This window comes from Lissotriton vulgaris, chromosome 7 (assembly GCF_964263255.1).
Source record: "Lissotriton vulgaris chromosome 7, aLisVul1.2, whole genome shotgun sequence".
Lineage (NCBI taxonomy): Eukaryota > Metazoa > Chordata > Amphibia > Caudata > Salamandridae > Lissotriton > Lissotriton vulgaris.
The window spans coordinates 122,574,464-122,600,508 of NC_141695.1; the positions used below are offsets into that span (position 1 = coordinate 122,574,464).

At 44.1% G+C, this 26,045-nt stretch overlaps 1 protein-coding gene across 1 annotated transcript in view; it reads right to left on the minus strand.

The window, feature by feature from the left end:
• The window catches only part of LOC147700976 (ly6/PLAUR domain-containing protein 5-like), a 68,021-nt gene that overhangs the window by 35,209 nt on the left and 6,767 nt on the right, over window positions 1–26,045 (minus strand). The window lies entirely within an intron of this gene.

A 26,045-nucleotide genomic window follows, 5' to 3' on the forward strand; every position in this document is an offset into this window, starting at 1 on the left:
TACATTCATTTACAAACATATCATTTCTTGTACATGTAATATGCACGTGTTGATGTAGAGTGCTCTGACACCCTGCATTAAATGAGTACAGCTATACAATAAAAATAGTGGACCTTCAATTATTTCAACACCTCCTCAGGGAAAGTAAGCTCTATATAAATGCAGTTTGCTTTGTTTAAATACTGGGAAAGACTAGCACATCTGATATTCTTACAGTGCATGCATATCTCAGAAGCAGGGACTGAACAAATTGAAATGCTGCCTCTCTTAAGTATGTGTGAAGTGCCACAAAGTTGTGAACCTTTGTTTCCCCTCAGCTTCATTTGCATCTGGTTTTAGGCTCCTGACAGCTCCCAGCCAAGAGACTGAACAAAAGGAGGCCTGATGACCCCTTAAATTAGCCCTTTGTTATGGGCCCAGCAGGAGTCTTAAATAAGAAAGCCCCGTCACCGCCTGCACGTTGTTGGTTGTTGCAGCTGAAAAGCAGACAGCGTGCAGGCGCTGCTGAAAGTGTCCTGGTGTTTGGAAATTACCCCGGACGAGTTCAGTATCTTTGTCAGTGGGGCCCAAATTCTTGGCAGGTTGTACAGCGTTCACCCGGTGGAAAAAGTGGGTGGACGCCGTCCACTGCGTGTACCCCGGACTCTTGCCCTGAATGTAGCGTTAGAAGGTAAAAGAGCTTTCAAGCGCTTTACAACATGTTTCCAAAAGGGGGCATGCTGGTCCAGAGAAATCAGTAAATATCCCTGAAAAGCTGAGAGAGGCAGCCATGAGCCAGGTACCAGCCTCATGTGCACGGACAGCCCCTTGTTGTGCCTTATGTTATCTCCTTGCTTGCTGCTCAGCCAGTATGTATGTGATGTCTGTGTGGAATGTTGAATGTTGGATGACAGAGTGAATAGAATGTTAGTGTGCCTGGTGTGGATGTGGAATGACAGTTGATGAGAGAGGGCTGAGCAGTGACCATCCTGTTCCTGGTGGGGTTTTTCCTCCTGTACATCTTACTTGAAATAAAGAGCTTCAAGAAACTACTTGACCATTCATCATTTCATTCACTACATTTTGGCGACGAGTGAAGAACTCACAGCGTGCTACATCCTATTTACAAGGTACCTTCAAGCAATACTACTCTAAAGAGAAGAATTCAATTAAGGTAAAGGACTTTTAAATTATTAGAATTTTCTTCATGCTACCTGGCACTCCGAAACCCCACCAGTGACCCCGAAATCGGTCGCCCTAAACTCTCATATGTGCCAGATCTAGCTCAAGTACTCTCGCTTGCTACCAAGCAGAGGGGAAAACGTGTGCTGTAAAGGGAAAAGAAAAACAAATGATTTCCATCAAAATTCGGTTGTGTGGAAGTACAGTGATTTGATACTGTGATTTTCAGAGTCTGACAACCTTTCTTGCTACAAAAGAGAGAAGAAAAACGAGTTGTTTTCATTTAAAAAATTCACTTGTGTGGAAGTCTGAGAGCAAGGAATTTACATAAAAATGTCCTATAAGTACAATACAGTTTGCTGAAAAAACGAGTGGTTTTCATTGAGAAACGGGTGATTTCCATTATAATTCTATCGTATGAAAGTCTGTACTTCTGAACTAATTTCAGTAACAAGTGATGAGGCATCTTACGTTTTTTCAACTGCCAACTGCCTTTCACACGGAGAGCTCCTTCCTCGGTGAAGCCATCCTGCTTATGATGACGTTTGAGAATCTTTGCAGGAGTGCGTGTCACGTCATGACGATCTTTGCCAGCCATCTTCATATTCGTTTCCGTGGTAACCGGAAACAATGCTACGCCAGCCATCTTGCGGAGCGCATTCCTCTGACACTCTGCCCGCGCTGGTATTTCATAGGTCACAGCGCGTTTCTCCTTGTGCATGTCAGCTCGTCTTCACGTACGAGGCCAAGTTTGACTCTCCATTTCAATTACAATTTTGCTGAAACAGGGCGAGGCAAATGGAGAGAACGAACGCTGACGCCAAGTTTCACTTCCCATTTCAACTACTACTTTGCTGGACAGCGCGAGGTAAATGAAGAAGAACAGATACATTTGGGACTTGGTGAGAGAAGTGCTAGCGTTGCTATAGGAAGTCTCCAAATATTGTCATTCTGTCCATTTCTTATAACGTGGACCTGTCGAGCCTTGAGGTGTCGCAGCAGATGAAGCACTGACGAGACAATATTCATTCTTCATGCTTTCTATTTAGTTTTGGGTTACTTTAGTCATGGTCTTACTGCCATCTGCTGGATTAAATCGGTACTCTACTTGTCATTGCTTCATGGAACTCATATTTATACATGGGGGCTCATTTTCTTACTACTTATAGGTTATGTTATAGGTATTTCAGCAATTTAAATAACACTGTAAGGCTTTAGTAACTGATACAGTTATATCACTAAGACTGCAATGTTTATTATTCATACACCAATTCATTTTGAGCTGCTTTTCTGTTAATAAGGTTGCAGTGATGTTTAAATAATTTATACAGCTATTTATGTTGGTGTTTTATTTAAAGTAAATCTTACAGCAATCTAGTAGGTCTGCTGTTCTGCATTCATTATTATTTTACAAATTTTTATGCAAGGTGTTTTTACAGCTATTCTTATAAGTCTGTGTTACTTCCAATGCTAATTCAGTAATTCAAATAGTCCGTATTACGTTTGATGCTTCATACAGTAATTCAAGTCTGTGTTACTTTCAATGCTTTTACAGTAATTCAAGTCTGTGTTACTTTCAATGCTTTTACAGTAATTCAAGTGTGTGTTACTTTCAATGCTTTTACAGTAATTCAAGTGTGTGTTACTTTCAATGCTTTTACAGTAATTCAAGTGTGTGTTACTTTCAATGCTTTTACAGTAATTCAAGTCTGTGTTACTTTCAATGCTTTTACAGTAATTCAAGTCTGTGTTACTTTCAATGCTTTTACAGTAATTCAAGTCTGTGTTACTTTCAATGCTTTTACAGTAATTCAAGTGTGTGTTACTTTCAATGCTTTTACAGTAATTCAAGTGTGTGTTACTTTCAATGCTTTTACAGTAATTCAAGTCTGTGTTACTTTCAATGCTTTTACAGTAATTCAAGTGTGTGCTACTTTCAATGCTTTTTACACTAATTCATATAAGTCTGTTTTATGTTTATGCTTTATACAGCAATTCAAGTATGCCTATGTTTCCTTCAATGCTTTGTACAGTGATTCAAGCCGGTATTACTTTCAATGCTTGGTACAGCAATTCGAGCGAATCTGTATTACTTTCAATGCTTGATACAGCAGTTAGCCTGTATTACCTTTATGATTTAATTAATCGTTGTTATTTACATGGTACGAATTTAGTGGTGCAAATTTACCTTCATGATTGCTGCTTCTTGTGACTGCTGGTACTGTAAGTTTATGGTTATTTTTACGTAGGGTTGTTCAGAGCTGGTCTCTATACATATTCAGTGTGGGTGTGCGCGCGCCCTTTCTACTGTTTTTACCCTACGTAATCTTTGTACCTAGCTTCAGCTGTGCCTTCTTTGCAGTTATTCTATACATACATTGGTACTATTGCATTTTACAATTTTATTGTTCCCAAGGGAAGGGAATGGGTTTAACTATATTTTCTTAGGTTGTGTTTACCTATATTTGCTTAGTCTATTTTATTCTGGTCTTATTTTGTAAATACTTGTATATTGCAAGTTTTATCTTTTGCTTCCTCTCATATTGCTATGTATTATATTATTGTGTTTAATTTCCGTTGAAGAAAAGGGGATATGTTGTGCCTTATGTTATCTCCTTGCTTGCTGCTCAGCCAGTATGTATGTGATGTCTGTGTGGAATGTTGAATGTTGGATGACAGAGTGAATAGAATGTTAGTGTGCCTGGTGTGGATGTGGAATGACAGTTGATGAGAGAGGGCTGAGCAGTGACCATCCTGTTCCTGGTGGGGTTTTTCCTCCTGTACATCTTACTTGAAATAAAGAGCTTCAAGAAACTACTTGACCATTCATCATTTCATTCACTACACCCCTCTCTGCCAACCTCACAGATGGACATTTCCCAGGCTCCTCAGCGCCCACACACTCCAGTTCTCACCTCACAATTATCGCTGAATTTAATGTTTTTTGCATTCATTGCACTTTTGCTTGGTACTTATCTAGACGGTGCCAACAACTGTGCAATACATATATATGGAAAATACAGAATTATGCAGGATAAAATCTAATAACACAGCCCCCTTCCCCTAAAAAATAGAATAAGAAGGCTGTTTAAATAAAAAGAAAAACAAGAAAGAAAAGCAAGGCAAACTTAAGCCCAGCTCTTTTATCATGAAATATAGCCTCTAAAAAAAATAAAAGCAAAGAGAGCATGTGGGCTTGCCTGCTGCAGAAATGATACCCCTTTGACATGGTCAAGAGTAATATCCACCTGTTTGTTTCTTCCATTGGATTTACTGCACTGATGATAGATGAGTGAGGCCTGGGCAAGGACGGCACAAAACAGCAACTCTCTGAAGCGCACCCCCCCATTGGACAGTTTAGAACCTTGCCATATGACCCATATGCTTCACCACCACCCCTAACTCACACACCTTCCACCCTACACAGACGAAAGCAAAATAAACAACATGCCACTCTTCATAACTACGCATCTCCATATCTACTGCCCAACAAGGCTACTCTACAAAAACCACACAGCGCACCAACTCACTCTCAAAAACCATCTCCACCATCTGCACATGCAGACCCATCAAAATGCCTTGTTGGCCTGTTGGACGAGGAACACAATACAGAAAAGCTACTCGATTTCAATCCTCGTACGGTTAATACCAGCACTAATGACACCTCTGATACAAATCCACAAAATACTGCTCACTCTTCTTCAAAATAAAGTCCCACTATCACCATAGCACATTCTCTAAACTACCCAATAATAAACGCTCAATCACTCTCTGAAAACAAACATCACATCTACGATCTTCTTGCTGACACACAGTCTGACTTACTCTTCATAACTGAATCATGCTTGGGAGATGACACAGCTCCAGTCTGGCATGAAGCCATTCCTCTAAGCTATTAAACTATATGACACAAAATCGTAGAGGCAAAAGAGGAGGTGGTCTAGCTACTGTATACAAGGAAACATTAAATATTACTGTGTCTCCATACATGGTTGTGAGGCCCCCTTCACCAAATGCCACCCTACAACATCTTCCTCCTGTAACTTCCTACTCCGTTACAGACCACCACCTAGCAATGCACATTCGCAGACACGCTTCTAGGCACAGTTTCAAACCTGATAACACTACACTCCAACCTTTGCATTCTTTGTGACCTAAACTTTTGGTTTGACAAACCCAATATGCCCCCTCCGAAAAAAATCATCGCTGGCCTAGATTCACTGAATCTACATCAGATCGTCCATAGACCCACACACATCTCTGCACACATCCTAGATATCATTTTTGGAAATACAGAACAAGTTATCTTTCAAATTACGACTCCAGTCACATGGTCAGACCACCATGTGCTTGCTTTCCAACATAAAACAACAGAAAGCAACACACCTAAAACCACCTTACATGCATCCACCTATCGACCATGGAACAACCCCAATGTTGAAGACTTAGGGGCCGATTCACAGAACTAACTTAAGACAAAATCCTAAACTTACTACTTTTGGTATTCACGGACTTTAGGATTTTGTTTTAAATTTGTCTTAAGACAAACTTAAGACAGACTTAAGACAGACTTAAAAAAGACTTAAAAAAGACTTAAGACAAACTTAAGACAAAATCCTAACTTAAGTCTGTCTTAAGTCAGTTCCTAACTTCTGTGAATACCACAAGTAGTAAGTTTAGGATTTTGTCTTAAGTTAGTTCTGTGAATCAGGCCATTAGAAACACAACTAACATACAATAAAGATGTAGGCACAATAAATGCAATACAAAAACTATATGAGTGGTTACTGAAGCTTTTTGTACATTAACACCATTAAGGAAATCAAAAGAGGACAAAGGAAAGCAGGCCTCGTGGGGGTTTACAGAGCTAAAAGAGATAAAACAGTAAATTAGAAAGCTGGAACGGCCCTGGCTCACAACAAACACCAATCAAGACAAACTTCACCTAAAATAACTTAACAGATTATACAAATCAGGAAGCGAAAAAGCTGAAAAAAAAGGATACTATTCAGACAGAATTCAAACTGATAAATGTGCAAATAAAGAATTCTATAGTATTCTCAACTAATTAAAAAAACCGAGGGGCAGATTTACAAGCCTCCTGTGTCACCAGTACGTCACTTTTTGTGACGTACTGGAGTGGCATTTCACTTCTCCATATTTACAAGGAGAGGAAAAGTCACGCTGCGTGACCTTTCCTCTCCTAGTAAATACGGCACCTTCACAGGCAGCACTTTGCGTGGAAGGAGCGTTCCATGGGTGTCGCAGTGGGTGTTCCCACGCAACACCCATGGAACAAGACACAGTTCCAGATTTACGAGGATTTGTAAATCTGGAAAAGCATGTCAATGCTACGCCTCCCGAGGGGAGGCGTAGAGCGGTGCAACGAGGAGAAATGTTTAAATGTCTCCTCATTTTTTTCCTCTTTCAAAGCGTGCTACATTCTGCAGCACACATTGAAAGAGGAAAATGCCTGCAGTGATTGTTTTTGTGCAGGAAGGGACCCATTCCTGCACAAAAACAATCTCCCCATGATGCAGGCTTCCTTGCACCATGGTGCAAGGCTGCCTGCACCAGCGCATGGCTGCAGTTTGTGCACCAGCGCAGGGGAGAGCACAGAAATGCGACATATTATTATAAATATGTCGCATTCCTGTGCCTTAGAGTGCTACAGCCCGTGGCGCAGCCAAAGGGCTTCCGTTGCCTCCCTGCAGCACTTCCTTGTAGATCTACCCCCAAATTGCTTATAAAGAAGTCATCCCATTACTCAACAATTTGCTGTCAAAATGGCATTACGCAACCAAAGCAGAAATGTTGGACTCCTATTTAAAAAATCACCAGCACTGACTCTTTTCCCAGAAAAACTTCCAAGAGTGGGCTGTCCCTCCCTCTACATTCCTTGCAACAAATATCGCAATAAATTCATGGATCTGGTCGAAGCAAGCAGGCCTGCCGGCAGCCCTTCTGATCCATTTCCAAATCAAACCTTCAAGAAAATTCTTCTAACTACCTCTGCTGCCACACCAGTAAGAATAATCATCAAGAATTCCTTAACTACAGGAATAGTTACATAAGACCTAAAAAAGTCATATATACACCCATTACTAAAGAAAACAAACCTTGACACCCTTAACCCTAACTACTAAGGAAATATATAAACAAGCGCTTAATGCTTACCATTTGTCCTGTAAAATAGCTAAGGGAAATTACACTAAAGACACCATCTTAACCGCACAGAGCAACCCTGGCACCTTTTTTATAGTTTTAAAAAACCTGGCAGGAGCGGCTCACACACCAGAACCCCCGACTCTGTCCACTATGCAATGCAATCTCATAGCTAACTTTTTTAATGAGAAAATAACTAAGATTTATTCTAATTTTAGCAAAAATCATGAGGCCACAGACTCTGTAGCAACAGCCTCTCTCCCCAGTGAGAGAGCGGAAAGGGTGAATTCCACGGAGAACGTACTAACAAGGTGGCAATCTATGGACAACACGACTTTTGTAGAAGTACTTAACAGCATTAGATCAGGCTCACCTCAAGACCCAATTCCTGTGTCCATTCTAAAGCAGCTGGATCTTTTCATTCTGGGTGTAATCAGATCTTTGTTAAACGCTTCTTTAGAGGAAGCTGTGGTACCCGATGACTGGAAGCATGCTATGGTAGTTCCCTTGCTAAAAAAGGCAAATGGCGACCCAGAGATTTTTTATAATTTTCGCCCAATATCATTACTACCATTTTTTTCGAAAATTTTGAAAAAGCACGTAAATAAACAACCAGCTGACTTTGTCAATGATAACAATCTGCTGCACTATTCTCAGTCAGGGTTTAGAAGGGGCCACTCCACAGAGTCAACCGTATTAGGGGGTCACTGAAGCCATCCGAAAAGAACTGGATGGCGGTGGCACAACGGCACGCATTCTTTTAGATTTGAGTGCCGCCTTTGACACCATCTCCCACAAAACCCTGATTCAGACGTTAGAGGACATAGGAGTAAGAGGGAAAGCACTGAGGTGGCTGGAACAATTCCTTTCACATCGGACCTTTCAGGTCTTTTCCAAAAACAACTCCTCTAATATCCTGAACTCCCTCTACGGGGTACCCCAGGGCTCTATATTGAGTCCATTATTATTCAATATTTATGTTACCCCATTAGCTAAAATTGCTGAAGAAATGGGCCTTACTATTTATTCCTACGCGGATGATACACAATTAGTGTTCTCCCCAGCAACTACTGACAAATCTAATATTTCCCCTCTCCGTTCTGGACTCCTGAGAATGGCTGATTGGCTTCACTCAAACAAATTAAAACTGAACGGGGAAAAGACAGAGTTACTTATCTTTGGTGATTATAAGGATCTTTAGGGCCCCACTCATTGGCCGGTTGAAGGGGCCCGACCCCGGTTGCGGTACAATCTGCTCGCAACCTCGGGATAATAGTTGATGATAAGTTGTCAATGCGCGCACAAACTGCTAAAATGGCTTCAACATGCTTTGCAATCCTCAAATGGTTGAGGAAAATACTGTGGCAACTCCCGGAAGGGGCACAGAGAACAGTATTACAGGCCTTAATAGGTTCTAGATTAGACTACGGAAACATCCTTTATTTAGGAGCTAATAAAGACATTATTAACCGTCTTCAGGTTATTCAAAATGCCGCAGCTAGGTTGCTCCTTCATCTCCCAGGGCGTACAAGCATGTCAGAACATTTGAAGAAATTGCATTGGCTGAAGATCGCCAAGAGAGTGAAATTTAAATGAACTCTGCTATATGTTTCGGATCAATGTGAGGGAAGCACCTACCTATTTATGTAAACTGGCCCAGAAATACTTGCCCTCCCGCACTCTTCGGTCTATGTCTCAAGCCAAATTTGTTGTCCCCAAGTCTAAACGAGCACGCTTGGGCAGACGCTCATTCACTAATTTGGCCCCAGTTCTGTGGAATTCTCTTCCACTCAAACTACGTCTGGAACCTAGTTACCTCCAATACCGGAGGGGAGTCAAAGCCTGGCTTTTTAATCAGTAGCGTCCACAGTATTCTTTGTTCAGTTAAACAGATCCAAGGCGCCGGGAAACCCTCAGGGTAGCTGTTGCGCCATACAAATGTAATAAATAATAAAAATAAATAACCCGGACAACTACAGCACAATTACAAATGGACCTTTCCTGGGCAAACTGATAGAAAGAGCAGCATTCTCCCACATGTCACAAATCATTGAAGATAATTCCATACTTTCAGACTTCCAAACACGATTCCATCCAGGTTAAGGCACAGAATCTGTCCTCGTTGCTATCTGGGATGACCTTAAGACTGCCAGTTGACCAGAACGGGGTTTCTGCACTTCTTCTCTTGGACCTCTCGGCTGCCTTTGACATGGTTGACCATGACATTCTAATACAAAGACTATACAAAGCTGGCATAGAGGGGACTGCCCTAGGCTGGATCACGTCCTACTTTCAAAAAAGAACTAATGTCATCCATATCCCCCTTTCTCATCCAAACCGTACTTCACAAAAGCAGGGGTCCCTCAAGGTTCTATCATATCGCCCATGCTTTTCAACATCTACATGAAGTCATTAATGACAAGGATTAACAAATTTCCCCTCACGTGCTATAACTATGCAAATGACACACAGAATAGTCATAGATTTTCTGTAGCGTCAGGGCTGTGGATCAGTGGATGACATGGAGTCATCTCAACTTGAACGCCTCAAGAATGGAAAAACTCACATGTGATGACTGGAAAAAGTATGACCCACTCGCTGCATGGCCTGACAATCTGGGAACACCTCTGAAAGTATCTAAGGAAGTAAGAAACCTCGGAATTACCATAGACTCCAAGCTATCAATGAATGCCCAAGTGGACAAACTAGCAAGATCAAGCTTCATTACTATGAAAGCACTGTGATTCATAATACCCCACCTGGGGTTTCCACACATGCTTCAAGCTACTATCTCTCTTGTACTGTCTAAACTCGATTACACCGATAGCCTCTACCACGGATTATCCACTCATGTGGTTGTGCATAGTGTGCCTGCTGCTGTACCTCGTGCCATAGTGCACATTGGAGTATGTTTGGCACACTGACCCTTTTTATGCAGGTCAATGCTTAGCCGTTCTTCCCAGCAGGGGGAATAGAAGCACGTGTTCCAGCCCAGTCTGTTTTCCATCTCTTTACTACTTCTATTCTTGTTTCCAACCTGAAATGAATCATAATTTCTACTTTGTCCACTGTTACGTGTGAGATGCCGGTGTTGTGCGATCTGATACAAAGATGTTGTGACTGGTGCCCTAATGTGCAGGGCCTTCAGCCATGACGCTGCCTGCTCCAGTTGGTGCCATGTAGGGCCATCGTGACAGAGCTTCTCTGGTGGCTGCCATCTTTCTTTTTGGCCATAGAGTCTCATTTGATCCGCTGGATCTGTCCGCCCTGGTGTCTGCCTGCAGCCAGCGCGGTGCCTTTGCTGCACTTGAAGCCCTTCTGGTTCTCACCCTCCCTGCAGCAGTTATGGCCCCTTCATGCTGCTGCAGGTGGTGTTTTGGCAACCTCCGGTCCCTCTCTCTCTACCTTTCTTTCTTTCTCTGTCTCCTGCTCTTTCTCTCCATCTCTCTCTCCCCCCCCTCCCCCCCCCCCCCCGCCTCCAGGTCGGTCTGTCGACACGGGATTGACAGCTGCTACCAAATCTAGTGAAGGTATTTTATTCTACCCATTGTCTCTCTCCCTCTTCCTCTCTCTCTCCCCTTCTCTCCCTCTCTCTCCCTCTCTCTCTCTGTTGCTCTCTCCCTCCCTTTATCGCTCTGTCTCTCTCTTTCTCGCTCTCACTCTTTCTCTCTCCCTGTTTCTCCCTCTCCCTTTTTTCCTCTCTCTTTCTCTCTCTCGCTTCCTCTCTCTTTCTCTCTATCTCTATCCCCTCTCTTTCTCTCTCTCCCTCTCTCTCTCCCTATTTCTCTCTCTCTTTCTCTCTCGCTCCCTTTCTCGCCCTCTCTCCCTCTCTCACCATTTCTCTCTTTCTCTCTCCCTTTCTCTCCCTCTCTCTCCCTTTCTTTCCCTGTCTCTCTCTCTCTCTCTCTCTCTCTCTCTCTCTCTCGCTCCCTCTCTCTTTCTATCTATCTCTATCCCTCTCTTGCTCTAGGTCACTCTTTCTCCCTCCCTCTGTCTCTGTCTGACTGCACAGGTCCCTGCCAACTCAGACTGACAGCTGCAACCTAACCAAGTGAAGGTCTGCCATTTTACCCATATTCTCTCTCTCTGATGTCAGCGGACACACTGCTCCTGGGTCTGGGAGTTGCCGCCTTGCCAAGAGCAGGCAGGTACAGGTTGCGAGTCCCCTCAACGCGATGGCTCAGCGTGCTAACCTGCAGCTTTCTCTTCCAACCCTACCGACAGGTGCAGCTCACAGCAGCTCTTGTGGGATGCCACCCTGTCCCCCAAGAACATCGAGTCCGATAACAGTGACGTCAGAACCAGGCACAAGTAAGTGTTGAACCTCTACAAAAATATAGTAAGAGTTGTGTGGGTAAGGAACTGACTGGCATCCAACAGGAACTAGAGCGAGGTTAAAGTCCGAATAGGTACCCGGCCCCCTGTGCCACCCTAACTTGAGTTCTGTGCCCGGTCAGAAGCTGATTCTATCAAATTCCTACAGGATGAGGGCAAGCAAGCTGTCCTCATCCTGTTGGACCTCACAGCAGCATTCGACACCATCTCGCATGTTATTCTAATCAATCGAATGCGAGAGATTGGCGTGACAGACTCAGCCCTGGCCTGGATTTCATCATTCCTATCAAATAGGTCCCAGACTGTGGCACTAGGACCACACCTTTCCTGCGAAAAGCCAATTACATCTGGAGTGCCCCAGGGGTCCATATTGAGTCCCCTATTTTTCAATATCTACATGGCACCCCTCTTAGCTGTGATAGAATCACATGGGATCCTGGTCACGTCCTACGCTGACGACACTCAATTGGTCGTCACCATTGACAAACAGCGTACTGACGCAGAGCTCCGCTTTAAAAACTGCCTCTCTGATGTCTTTGAATGGCTAAATACTAATCATCTTAGATGCAATAGCGCAAAGACAGAGATCATCCCAATAGGCAAGAATCCTTCTTTTTCCCCTAAAGATTGGTGGCCCACAGGATCCGAGGCCCCTCCTAGTGCAGTTACATCAGCTAGAAACCTGGGCGTACAATTTGACTCTTCCCTTACTTTTGACGACCACGTTAAGATCACTGCCGGTCGATGCTTTGGATTAATAAAATCCCTGAGGAAATTTTTTGATTTCCTCCCAATTGCAGCCAGAAAGTCAGTCGCGGTAGCCCTTTTACTTTCCCGACTTGACTACTGCAACGGCCTTATGGCCGGAGTGAAAAAATCTACCCTCAGAAAGTTGCAGAGCTTACAACATGCTGCAGCTCGACTGGTTTTACAACTCCCCAGAAGGTCATCTGCATCTGCAGCCCTGAATTCACTTCACTGGATGCCACTGCACAAAAGAATCTTTTTCAAATTGCTTCTCACAGTCCACAAAACCATGCAAAACACAGGACCCCGTTACTTTGTAAACCGTTTCAAGCGATATATAACCCTTCGCGCTGCTTGAGATCCTCTGGGACTAACCTTGTTCAAATTCCCAGATTTAAATATAAGACCAGAGGAGGAAAATCCTTTAATGTTCTGGCAGCTAAAGCCTGGAACACCTTACCCACCGACCTTAGAGCCATTGACAATGAGAACAATTTCAGAAAACTTCTCAAGACATGGGTCTACAAACTACCAGACTCCTCTGTCTTGGCTGCCATTTAGTTCTCTCTTCCATTCACCCCACTTTCTCAGTTATTCCTCCGCAACTCGCCCAGCGCCATGATGCTCCCCTGGGAGCGAACGCCTGCGCTTTACAAATGCCCATAAATATCAAATATCAAATATCAAATTCAGGAAACTTCGAGAACAGGCATTTACAATGCAATGGTCTCGTCTTTGTTAAAGTTAGAACTATTGGCAATGCTTATGACAATATGTTTGTTTTTAAAACATATAAATAAATGGCATTGTCATTTACAATGCCAATAGCTTAATCTCTCGCAAATGCGAGACCTATTGCATTTGCACCCCCACACACACACAGCGCCACACACACACACACCCACACATAGAGCGCCACACACACACAGCGACACACACACAGCGACACACACACACACAGAGCGCCGGGTGTGAGGGTGAGGGGATGTGAGGGTGAGAGGGTGAGTGAGGGGGTGAGAGGGTGAGTGAGGGGGTGTGAGGGTGAGAGAGGGTGTGTGAGGGTGAGAGAGGGTGTGTGAGGGTGAGAGAGGGTGTGTGATGGTGAGTGAGGGTGGGTGAGGGTGGGTGAGTGAGGGTGTATGAGGGTGGGTGAGAGGGTGTGTGAGGCTGAGGGTTTGAGTTTTATATTGTGGTCATCTCTAAATTATCCAGACAGCACCACCCAGTTGCAGACTGTCACAAGCCCCGGTGTTGAGCACTGAAAACCACAGGCTCAAATTAAGCACTGACGTACATGAGGAAGACAGCTGGAAAACACATGCCCTCTCATAGAATGCTAGAACTAAAATAAATAAAGTAGCACCTGAAAAGGAAGCAGTGGAAGAGACAAGAACGGTGTTAATGCTCAACAGGATGGAAAAACACCAATATGGAAAGGAAAACGTTCAAAAGCAATAAGAAGCAAGACAATCAAGAAGCAAGCACGAGAGTGACAAAGAGGCCAACCAATGTAAGCAATGAACGGGCTCTAACCTCACTGTAAGCTAACAATATGTTTAGCAAAATACAGCGCATGCGTTGTCTTAGGCGTAACCTAAGAAGATTTTTTTTGGGCCAAGTTCGTGCTACACAAAACTGCAGAAAAATGACAGATGTAGCACACCGTTAAGAAGAGAAACCCCACTTATAACCACTTTCTGATGCAGAGGTCTAGGCCGGGACCAGGGTTCAATTCCCCGCCTCGGCGGGTCTTGGGCTCAAAAATTCCACGGACCTGATAATTCTCGCCTCGGTGCCTATTCCAATCATGGAGTCCCACTCTTCAACTCTGGGCAATAGCTTGCTTAATCTTCACAACGGCTCCCACAATGCTAAGGGGGTGCCCAGGAGTGGATGCCTCACAGAGAAAGCCAGGATGGGTTCCACAGCGGTATTCGTACAAGCGCCTTGAGACCCTTGCAGGTGAGTAGTGCGCTATACAAGTATCAATTTACATTTACATTACATATATTTATTTGCCCGTTGTTGTATCACACTGCATTGTGACTACAAACTGCTTTGCAGGGCCTCTTGGGGCCTCCCAACAAGTAGCAAACCGATAAATGGGTTAAGCCATTACAATCTGCTGGCTTGCATTCAATGCATAACATTTTACTTCGCAGCAGTTCCTCTGAAAAACTGCTTTTGAGATGTAAAGAATGCAGTTTAACTGAACCCAGAGACTCGGGTGGTGGACATTCAAGGGCTGGCTGGAAAGAGAAGGCATTCCACAGAGTTGCAGGCACCTCGCTGTTCAAGAAACACCTTCGATAAAATGTGCGATCCGAGTGAATTGAATACTCCAGCTGGGAGCGACGTCCATCAAGCGGCATCCCCGGAACAGTGGCGTGACCTCATCATTTCACAGCCATAAATCGCATTTTCAGTGCAGTCGTCCAAATGCAGATGCAAAGGTGTGGGGGATATTCTGCTATCAGCGTGGCCTCGCTCTGGGAGGCTCGTGAGGCGGCTGTGCAATCAACGCGGGGGCGTGGCTTGTTAGGCCCTAGCCCCTTCCCCCCTGCTAGCCCTGATCGACCCACCGATAATAAAGTCTCTCTTCTTTGACTTCAGTTTCTCACCCCACATGAACTCCCAAAATGTTTTATAAAGTTCAAGCACAGAGGAAGAGGAGAGTGAGCGCGAAAGATAGAGACACGAGTGGGGGTGGAGATTGTGCGTGAACTTCTGTCCACATAATCCATGTTCAGTTAAAAGGAACATCTTTTTATTAATGATTTAGGATCAGAGGCAAGTAGTGATCAGTAAGTCACTCTTTGTTTCATGACTCACTTTTGAACGCACTCTGCATTATGCCATCCTGAGTTGTGACGAGAGCTCAGATGGAAAATGTAATCAGCTGGCCATCCAAAGGTGCTCTGGGGGCTCATGGCGGCATGGTTCACGACTCTTGGAGAAACCATATCTTTGGAACATGCAATTCCTTGGGGGTTTAAAGTCTGACAGTCTAGCTGTTCGTCAAGATAGCCTTGCAGGAGGCAGGTTAATTTGTTTGTGGCAACACCAGTGCTTGAAATGGTAAAATAGAAAGGCTCTGTAAACCCCATCCTTTTCGGATTGAGGGGCGTGTTTTTCAAGGAGAGAAAGAAACGAAAAAAACACGCCCATCAATCCGAAAAGAACGGGGCTTACAGCGAGACAATGATGTCACAGAGACCTCTTCTCCAATGGCTGGCTGCCGTTTAGGAGGCCAGCCAATGGAGAAGAGGGGCGGGTTTAAGCCTCGCTACTCTGAGACATAAGATCTCGCCAGCGAGACTGCGCATGCGCAGCCTACGCTAGCTGACACCTACAAGGGGGGACATATTTACCAGAATAGTATATACCAGAATGGTATTTACCAGGATGGTGGCACAGGACAGTGCAAGCAAGTCAGCCCTGCATCACAGGGAAAGGGTAGGTTAGCTAAGCGCTATATTCATCCAATACAGCGCATTCCTGTCTGTCACCCCTGCACTGGCACCGCTTCAGCGGCCTGGCGCCTGCATTACAGGCAGGGTTGTTTTTGTGCAGGAATAAGCACCTTCCTGCACCAAAGCAATCCATGAGGCATGCTCTTCTTTCTGCAGCACAAATAGCAAGAGAAAAATCAAAGAGAAATAAACATTTTCCTTCTGTTGCGCCACTTCAGCCCCACCCGACCACCCGTGCTGCCAAGGTCGCCCTCTCAGCAGGTGGCGGCGCTGCGCCCTGCTCAGATACAGACCTCTCTCTCTCTCTCCATCACTGGCGCTCAGTCTTGTGTCCACTCCTGTTCTGTGCTCGGAGCCGCGCCCTCCCCCCTCGCCCCACCCCCCCTCTCCCCTGGGACCGCAGTTGGCAACACAAAGTCAGATCTTAGGGTTTTTACGGGATGGGGGCGGTTCTGATGTCAAAGAGGACATATTTAAGTGGGGCGCGTCTCTTTCAACCCCACGAGACAACCAAACAAGGCGTGTATTGTAGTGACAGACAGACAGACGGACTCAGGGCGCACACAACGGGGGTGAGATCACGCAGGCTATACGGGATTTCGTTGTAGATCACAAAGCGTGTCCCTCGGTTACACACGCCGTGAGTCAACACGTGTCTGCGGGGAACGGGATTTTGATATCAATTTATGAGTATGATAAATTTAATAAAGAATCCCATTCGTCTGTTTTGGACCGCTCTTATCTGTCATTGAGGAAAGGACCACCTCCGCATTGGTTAGACAAACCCCATTAACTGACGCCACTCTGAAGAACCACTTACAACTGATGAAGTTTTAAGTGTTTATATAAAGATTAATTTGAATGATACAATCCACTCAGGATAAATCTCAAGTATACAAAATACAAAATCAGTTAAAATCTCAGTTGCTTTAAGCTTCGGCGTGAAGTGGTTTCTTCTGCGTCATCTGCAGTAAGACAAAAACAATCATCAAGTTAATCTGTCCCTACTCTATGCTCTGTGACAACCCTACTTCGCAAGTTTCTTCCCTAAAAAGGTGTCAGCAGTTTGTCTCCCTAAGAAGTCAAACTCTCTTTAGCCTCTAAAGGAAATCTTAAGTTTCAGAAGCAGTACCCTATCTGCCTACCCATCTGCTCTCTAAGGGTCCTCGGCCTACTGCTCCCTTGCGCTATGATGTCTCAGCGCATCTGCTCAAGGCATCTACCCTCGCCCTTGCTCTGAGCAATTCGCCCTTCTCCGATTGCCCTCTCCTGCTTGCCAATTGCTACCTCCTCCCCGGGGTGCTGTCCCTAAAATACACAATCACCGTGTGAGTGGAACGCCCCTTGACGCCCACCACGGACTTTCCCCGATGATGTCAACTTCCTGCTTCTTCCATTGGTCCACTCTTCACGTCGTCCGTTAAGTTGACCCTTCTCCTTTGGATGTCATCTTCATCATTTCATCGTTGACATTTATTGATTCTTTCAGATCATGTAACATAGAAACTTAGACAAGGCCTTAACTCCATATCTCTTAACTTGACCCTGCTAGGTCCTGTGAATGGTCTTGTCAAAACATAGTCTACATTCAAAATGTCTCTCCTCACGTTCGAGCAATAAGCTCCGTCCGGCATTGTCACCTTAAATCTAACAAGTGCTAGACTTCTCGGCTCTCATGTCCACATCAAACTATTTACGACCTTCACAAGACCACTAAATTACATTTCATGTGACTATGCTCCTTTGAGCTCTTGGTCAGTCAGGTTAGAAACACAAATGACCTAAACTCTTCCAACATTCTTACAAAATGCCCTTTACACAGCATAACCTTTGGCCTACTTTCATATATTCGTACTTTTAGCAAAGCCCTAGTTATACTTAAACATTCTACATCAAATATATGAAATATATTGAATACGACTACATAGAATATAACTTATGCATTTTCCTTGGTTACATCTTTATGTGAGTTCTCTTATACATTTATCCACGTTTACGTCTTTCCACATTATTTTCTCGCCGCTTCTCCCAATGTAAAGTTACACATTTAAAGTTACACACGTACACGAATTCTACTGTGCACGCTCTACATTTCATAAGCATTTATACACATTTCTATACAATTGCCCTTCATATATACGGGGTTTCTAAACTTAATGCATTTCATCATGCGAATACATTTACATTTCCTATAACATGTTATCACATTCATTGGCCCTTATGCTATAGTTGCCAACTTTCATTACGATATGCGTTTCATTCCTACGTTTATAACATATAAGTCTAAATATGGCTACTACATATTTTTCGTTCAAATTGCGCTCTCTCAGTTCCCCCCTTTGATGACTTTTAGGAGTCATCACTAAAGGCAATTTGAATACATAGTTTATACTGAACTAGTTACATCCGTTCCTCTTTTTATCGATTCAAGTGTTCTCAGACTTTTATACTGTTGATCTTGTAAAACAGCTAGTCTCCTTTCTTGGTCTCTCATCGATCTTTGTAACTTGTTCGACCTATACCATTTATACAATTTTACTAGTCCTAATAATATAATTATGCAAATTATTACTATTAATACAGGCTTTAAAATATACCAGACTATACTTTTGCCTATATTAGCAAACCAACTTCCAACCTTGCCTACTCCATTTCCTACTTTTTCCCAAACATTTATTTTTGATAAATCTTCAATTTCTTGATGAATCTGTGTAATGTTTCTGATAACCTTCTCAAGTGGTTTTGAATTATCAGGAATATAAGTACAACATTCCTGAACTTTCAAAGCCTTACAAACTCCGCCTTCCTTTGCTAATATTACATCTAAAGCAAGTCTGTTCTGTAATACCATTGCTCTAATCGACTGCATTTCACCTTCTACTAACATTAAAGATCTTGCAGTGCTAGCAGATAATCTATCCACGACAGTCGCTAACCTTCTAATCTTAACATCGTTAAGAATCAAACCTAACAATGGAAACATCGCTCCAAATACATCTCCTACTACTTCTGCATCTCCTACTTCCCTTTTCGTTCTCCTCGAAGCCTTTCCTTCTATTATCGCCAAATCCTTTGCATGATATATTTTGGGGAAGACAATTGCCAAGTAACACGAACCATACCAATTATCTGGAAGTTTTACATAGGCATTTCTCCCACATACAAAATATACATTCGGAATAGCTTGCATCCCTTTCATAAAATCCTTTGTGTAGTACTCTAACCTAAAAGAGTGCTCACAACTAACTTCACCTACAAATTCACTCTCATAGTACGTTTTGCTTCGAGTTAAACATAACTTTCCTTTCTGCGTTCCATCCAATGCGATTGGACCATTACTACCTTTCTTTTTATGTGCCTTCTCTTCTTCCGTCCAGTCTATTTTCCATTGTCCTGACATTTTTAGAATCTTCTGCCGTCTGCATCGATCATCTACTTGTGCTATAAACCTTTTCTCTACTTCTGATACTTTGCAAGTCAGATTATTTCTACGTGCATATGATGTATCTAGCGTGTCCCAAGGAAGAAAGAATTTAGCTAGTCTATCTTCCTTTTTGTAATAGTCCCACTTATTCATTTGCTTATAATTCGGAACTTCAGGCAGTACCGAATCATAATTTGAAAAGTAGTACTCAAATCCTTCTCTACCATAAAATATACTAAGCAGTAAACTACATGTGATCCCATAAGTCAATGGGAGATGGTGATACCTAATGCCTTCGTCTACAGAAGCCGGCAATTGCATACAAACGTAGCAATCTTTGGCCTCCATGGCATCGATATATTCATACAATAACTTGGCATATGCATTTGACCTAAAGTTTCCCTGTGACTCATCTATGTGTAATCTACGAGCTTCATCTGCAAGTAACGCTTTTTCACGTGTAACAGTGCTCTCCTCCTTCTTTCCCACAAGAGCAGGTTTCAAAGTCGTTACAATTTTTACCTTCGCTATTCTTTTATCGTTTTCATGGCCTGTCATGTAAGATATCGTTACTACTGTGATTATGAGAAATATCACTATTGCTATAAGTGTACCTACTATACATCTAGTTTTTCTGTTTGGGTTGCCGTTCTCCATGTTATCAAAACAGCGTCCCTCGTTCTCCAGCGAAAGTTCTCTTTCCAGTCTTTGGTTACTTGTGTGCGTTCACAGTCTTTAAAGTGCTTGTTACCAACAGGTATCTTTTTCACCACAATGTCTTTTCTCTTCTTAGCAGCAGACAACCCTAGCCCTTCTCCGTCCTCTAAATGTAATCCCTAATTTTATTCTTCTTTCCACTCGGAGCTAGGTTATCTTCTTCTTTACAACATACGTACAAAAGTATTTTATGCATCAACAATTATTGTCGGACCTGCAGCTTTCACAACAATAATTAACAGTTCAAAACGAATAACTTTTTCTTCTTCTTCGGTCATTTGCTGACCAGCTGTTGGAAATTGTAGCCTTTTTAACACCAAATCTTGAATTTTACTCAAACGTGGGGGTCGGGGAAGTGTGAAAGTCAGTAACCCCTCAGTCTCAAGCCCAGGCGCCAACATCCATATCTCCACTGTCACGACTGGATCGAGAGTGGTTACCTTCACACTCTTCACTCTCCCAGATTTTTGTCCCCAATACATCTGCTAGATAAGTCCACTCTGGGGTGGCGTACCTTCTGCAGGGCACACGTACCCTTCTTGATCTTCGTGGACTCTCAGTTCCTGAGTCTGTCGTTTCTTCCTCCTGATCCGACTCTTCAGCGATCGGGACAAGAGTTCTTTCTTGCTTTCCTTCTGAATTCGGCCTTTTTCTTCTTTCCGGCCAAACGGCTTTGTCGTTTCCCGTCTTTCTGCTCCTTGTTCCAGGACCCGTCTCTTGGTCACTCTCAGTTTGTTCAGCTTCTGATTCAGTCTCCCAGTTACTGTCTTCTCCTGAGACGACTTCGGTCTCACTAGTGTCCTGACCTTCGTCGTCCTGTTCCAACACAGTTTCAGCTTCTTCGATTACCTCCCCAGCTTGGCTTTCCCCCTCTATGGCTTCTCCGCTTCCCGCCGGATTCTCATCCGAGAGAGGAGCTGTGTCTTCTGGAGGTGTTTGCACTCTTCGGGTGTGTGAGGCATGTATCCAGTTTGGCAGCCCTCCACACTTTACTGCGGTATTCGTTACAAGTATGACTTGAAACGGTCCTCGCCAACGCACGTCTAAGCAGTTCTTCCTGACGTGTTTCTTCACCAGGACCCAGTCTCCTGGACTCAGGTCATGGCACAAATCTTGTATTGACGGAACCTCTGCAGCCTGGACCTGGAGGGACACAGAATTTACGGCATCAGATAGTCCCTTGCAGTAGTCCAAAATCAAATCGTCTGTGATGTTCACTAGCGCTGCAGTTGGAACCGATGGCAACCTCATAGCTCTCCCCATTAGCACTTCATGTGGAGAGAGGCCTGTTCTTCTATCAGGTGTGCTACGTATGCTCATGAGAACTACTGGAAGTGCGTCTGGCCAACTCAGGGATGTCGATGAACAAACTTTAGCCAGTCTGGACTTGATAGTGCTGTTAATTTGCTCTACGATCCCTGAAGCTTCTGGTCGATAGCTGCAGTGTAACTTCTGATCGATGTTTAAAGCTGAACATAGCATCTTTACCACTTCGCTATTGAAATGAGTTCCTCTGTCCGATTCCAAAGAGGATGGCACCCCAAACCTCGGTATCAACTCTCTAAGTAACAGCTTTGCTACTGTAAGTGTATCGCATCTACGTGTAGGGTAAGCCTCAACCCATCTAGAAAATATGCAAACAATCACTAGCACATATCTAAGCCTGTTGCATGGAGGCATTTCTATGAAGTCGATCTGCATCCTATTGAAAGGCCCCCCAGACCTTCCTATGTGACTCAAGGTAACTGGTGTTCTCTTACCCACATTTAGTTGCTGACAGATCATACATCGCTGACACACTGCCTCTGCCGCTACTCTAAATTTAGGGTTAAACCACGTTTGTCTGAATACTCTCACCATAGCATCTCTTCCTATGTGAGCTGACCCATGCAATTTCCTCGCCATTGGACTAATGAGTTCATTTGGTAATACTGCCCTTCCGTCGGCAGACACCCAAAAATTCATTTCACTTTTCTCGCACCCAGCTGTTTCCCAGCCCTTTTTCTCCTCATCTGGTGCATTTTCCTGTACTGCTCTCAATTCGTCCCATGTATCTACGGTATCTAATAACATGGTCAATTCAGTCATTTCCTGGATTCCCCCCACTTTTGCATCAGTGTGAGAATATCCCTGCTCTGCGCAGTAACGCGCTACCTCATCGGCATATTTATTTCCTAATGATACAAAATCCGTATTCTTCGTATGAGCTACACATTTGACCACAGCTATGGCCATTGGTTTTTGCAAAGCCTCTAACAAAAGTTTCACGAATTCTCCATTCCTAATCGGAGAACCCGTGGAGGTCATGTAACCTCTTTGAGACCACAACTGCCCGTAATCATGAACTACGCCAAATCCATACTGACTATCGGTGTATATAGTGACTCGAAGTCTGTCGCCTGCTAGGCAAGCACGAGTCAAAGCCACAATTTCAGCTACCTGTGCGGAGTGTACTCCTTCCAGGCAAGCGGCTTCTATAACTCTGGTAATCGTGCATACTGCATAAGCTGCTCTCAGCTGACCGACATCGTTTCTTACGCATGAACCATCAACGAAGAAAATTTCGTCTGGGTCAGTCAATGGCTCATCTACGATATCAGGTCTCGGTTTGGTACATAGTTCAGTCACATCGAGGCAGTCATGTTCTGTACAGTTTTCATCTTCCACTTCATTCGGAAGTGGCATCAAGGTTGCAGGATTCAAGACAGAGCATCTCTTTAGGGTCACATTCTCGGCAGCCAATATGACCTGCTCGTAGCGTGTGAGCCTGCTATTCGTCAGATGCTGAGTCTTCGTCCTTGTCATTAACAGTTCTACAGAATGTGGTACATACACTTCTAACGGATGACCCATGACTACGCTCTCAGATCGTTCAATGCTGACACCCGTTGCAGCTACGGATTTGAGACATCCGGGCAACGCTGCGGCTACTGGATCTAATGTAGCCGAAAAGTACGCCACTGGCCTGCGCGCATCTCCATGGACCTGTGCTAATACCGCTAAAGCGCATCCCTCTCTCTCGCAGCAGTAAAGCAAAAAAGGTTTAGTGTAATCTGGCATCCCTAAAGCCGGGGCACGACATAAGTCCTCCCTCAGCTGCAAAAATGCCATCAAACAATCTTTGTCCCATGGTACCGGATCACTTACTCCTTTGTGCGTCAGTTGTAATAAAGGTTTGGCCTTCAGTGAAAAGTTTGCTATCCACTGTCGACAATAACCAACCATGCCTAAAAACATCCTGACTTCTCTTTGTGTCGTAGGCGCGTTCATTTTCATAATCGCCTCAATTCTGTCTGGAGACACCTTCCGCTTTCCCTTCTCAATCCTGTGGCCCAAGTATTGCACCTCAGTCTTACAATATTGCAACTTACTTGGAGACACCTTGTGTCCATTCTCAGCCAAGTGATTTAACAAGGTGATGGTGTCTTCTCTGCAAGCTTCCTCAGTTTCTGACGCAACAAGGAGGTCGTCTATGTACTGGACCAGAACTGAATTCTTGGGCAGTACTAGACTCTCAAGATTTCTCTTTAAAAGCTGGTTAAAAATCGATGGGCTTTCTGTATACCCCTGAGGGATACGACACCATGTTAAAACGCGATCTTCCAGCTTAAAAGCGAAAAGATACTGGCTCTCTTCATCTAACGGTATCGAAAAGAAAGCCTGACACAAATCTATCACTGTGAACCATTCAGCTTGGAACGGTATCTGAAACAATATCACTGATGGATTCGGTACCACTGGACAACATGAGACAACAATGTTATTAATCTTCCGAAGATCCTGTACTATTCTGTATTTTCCACTAGGTTTCTGCAAACCCATGATCGGGGAGTTACATGGACTTCCCACGATCTCCTTTAGTATTCCCTGCTTAATCATGGATTCGATCACAGGCTTTATTCCTGCGATCGTCTCAGGTGTCAACTTGTATTGTGGTGTTCTTGGATACTCAGCATTGAGTCTTACCAAGATTTTTACCGGTTCTACTCCTTTGATCAATCCTATTTCTTCCCCAGTAAAATCCCACACCTCGGCTGACACTTTCTCCCTCAAGTCCTGTGGGAGCTCCTCCACTGTTAAGGTAGGATAAAGTTCCACGCATTCCTGCGACTTCATGACTTTAAAATCAGCGTCCTCATCATTGGTCTGCACTTCTACTCCTTCTGGTGTGCAATGTATCGTGCAATTCAGTTTGCACAGCAGATCTCTCCCTAATAAGCACACGGGACTAGAATCGCAGATCACGAACTGATGTTCGTCACTGTAATTCCCTATCCTCACCGACACTGGTTCGGTCAAGGGATTTGTCATCCTTTTGTTCGCAACTCCTACCACCTGTACCGTCTCTCCTGACATTGGCAGACCCGGGACTACCGCAGATCTCAACGTAGATCGAGTGGCCCCTGTATCCACCAAAAAGGTTGTAGGACATCCCGCTATTTCAGCCTCTACGTATGGTCCTCTCTGATCTACTTCCAAGGCGGCTCCTAGAGTACAGTCTTCGTCCCTACTAGCCCGCTGCCCTGTAAGAGGATCAACGTAGTAACATTCCTCTCCTCCTACAAACAATGGCATCTGTCTGTAGGTTTTTCCTCCGTTCGTGATGCGAGGTGGTTGAGGAAACGGGGCTCGAGGAGTCTGAGTCCCCCCTTTGACAAACTTGCCCTTCGGGACTGTGGCTCCCTTAACCACGTTATTCTGAACCTCTTCCTCCTCCTGCTCTAATTCCCCTGTCTCAACGTTGTAAGGACACTCGCGTCGCCAGTGTCCCACCTCGTTACACTGATGGCATCTTGTCTTCTTTTTCAGCGTCTCGATATCCATTCTCGGTCTCGGTCTTTCTTCCTCATCTCTGCTCTGATTATTCTGTTTCTTTGCCTGCGTTCCTGTTCCCTGCTGCCGCTGTTTATCCTTTCCAGCAGCTTGCATTTGCACTAACATTAGCTTTTCTTTAAGCTTCTTTGCCTTCGAGTCTATCTCGTCACTACAATACCTTGCATACCTCAGAATCTCGTCTAAAGGTTTGTTCTGCCAACAGATCAGATGCTGTTGGATCATTAGGCATATTTCTGGTCTTAATCCTAAGACAAACTTTGAAACAAACTGTCCTATGTCCTTGGGATCCATCACATCTAACCCGCTGTATTGCTTGAATGCTTTCAGCAACCTCTCGTAAAACTCATGCACTGTCTCTTTCGGCTCCTGGGTAGTCCGATCTATCTTTACCCAGTCTATGTCTTGCACCGGCACTTTCTCTTTTAGCCACGTTATTACCCTCTCGTACTTTTCCATGACTCTATGAGATGGACCATTCGTCCTGGCTTCTCTCGTTGGCTCACAAGTGGGCCAATCAACACTAAGCTTGCACGCTGTCCATAAGTCTCCGGGTACTACGATGTCGAACAATGTGTTCAAATCGACCCACAGTACCTTTGAGATCTTCACGAATCTTTCTACCTGCTTATACCATTCGACAGGATTATCTCTAAGCTTTGGGAAGGAATTGGTGAATGCCGCCAAATCCCCCCTAGTCCAGGGCACATGGACGTAGCTTCCATTCGCGACCTCTCGCAAAGGGAAGGCTTCCATTCGCATCAAATCTGTGTCCTGGGAACCCTCAAGTACACTCCGTCTAACGGAGCCCTTTCTGGACCATCTTTCCTCCCATCTATCTAGATCTCTCCATATTCTGATACTTACGATCAATTCCCTTATGTGTACTTTCAGCGCGATCGTTCTGCGATCATCCAAATCCTGATCTGTGCAAGTTAGCCTGTGGTTACTCTGTAAAGCCTTAGTTCGTGACAGGTCTACCATGTACCTGTTTGCTAAATTAGATAAGTTCTCATGAACTGACCTCGCTCTTCGAGTAATATCTTTGGATAGAAACAGTATCTCAGCTGGTGTATATGAGTTTAATCTCTCTAGTTGCACTGTACCATCAATCAATTCATCCAGATCTGCCTTCAAACTCATCACATCAAGCCGTTTCGCTTTTATTTCAGCTTTCAGCATCTCAGTTC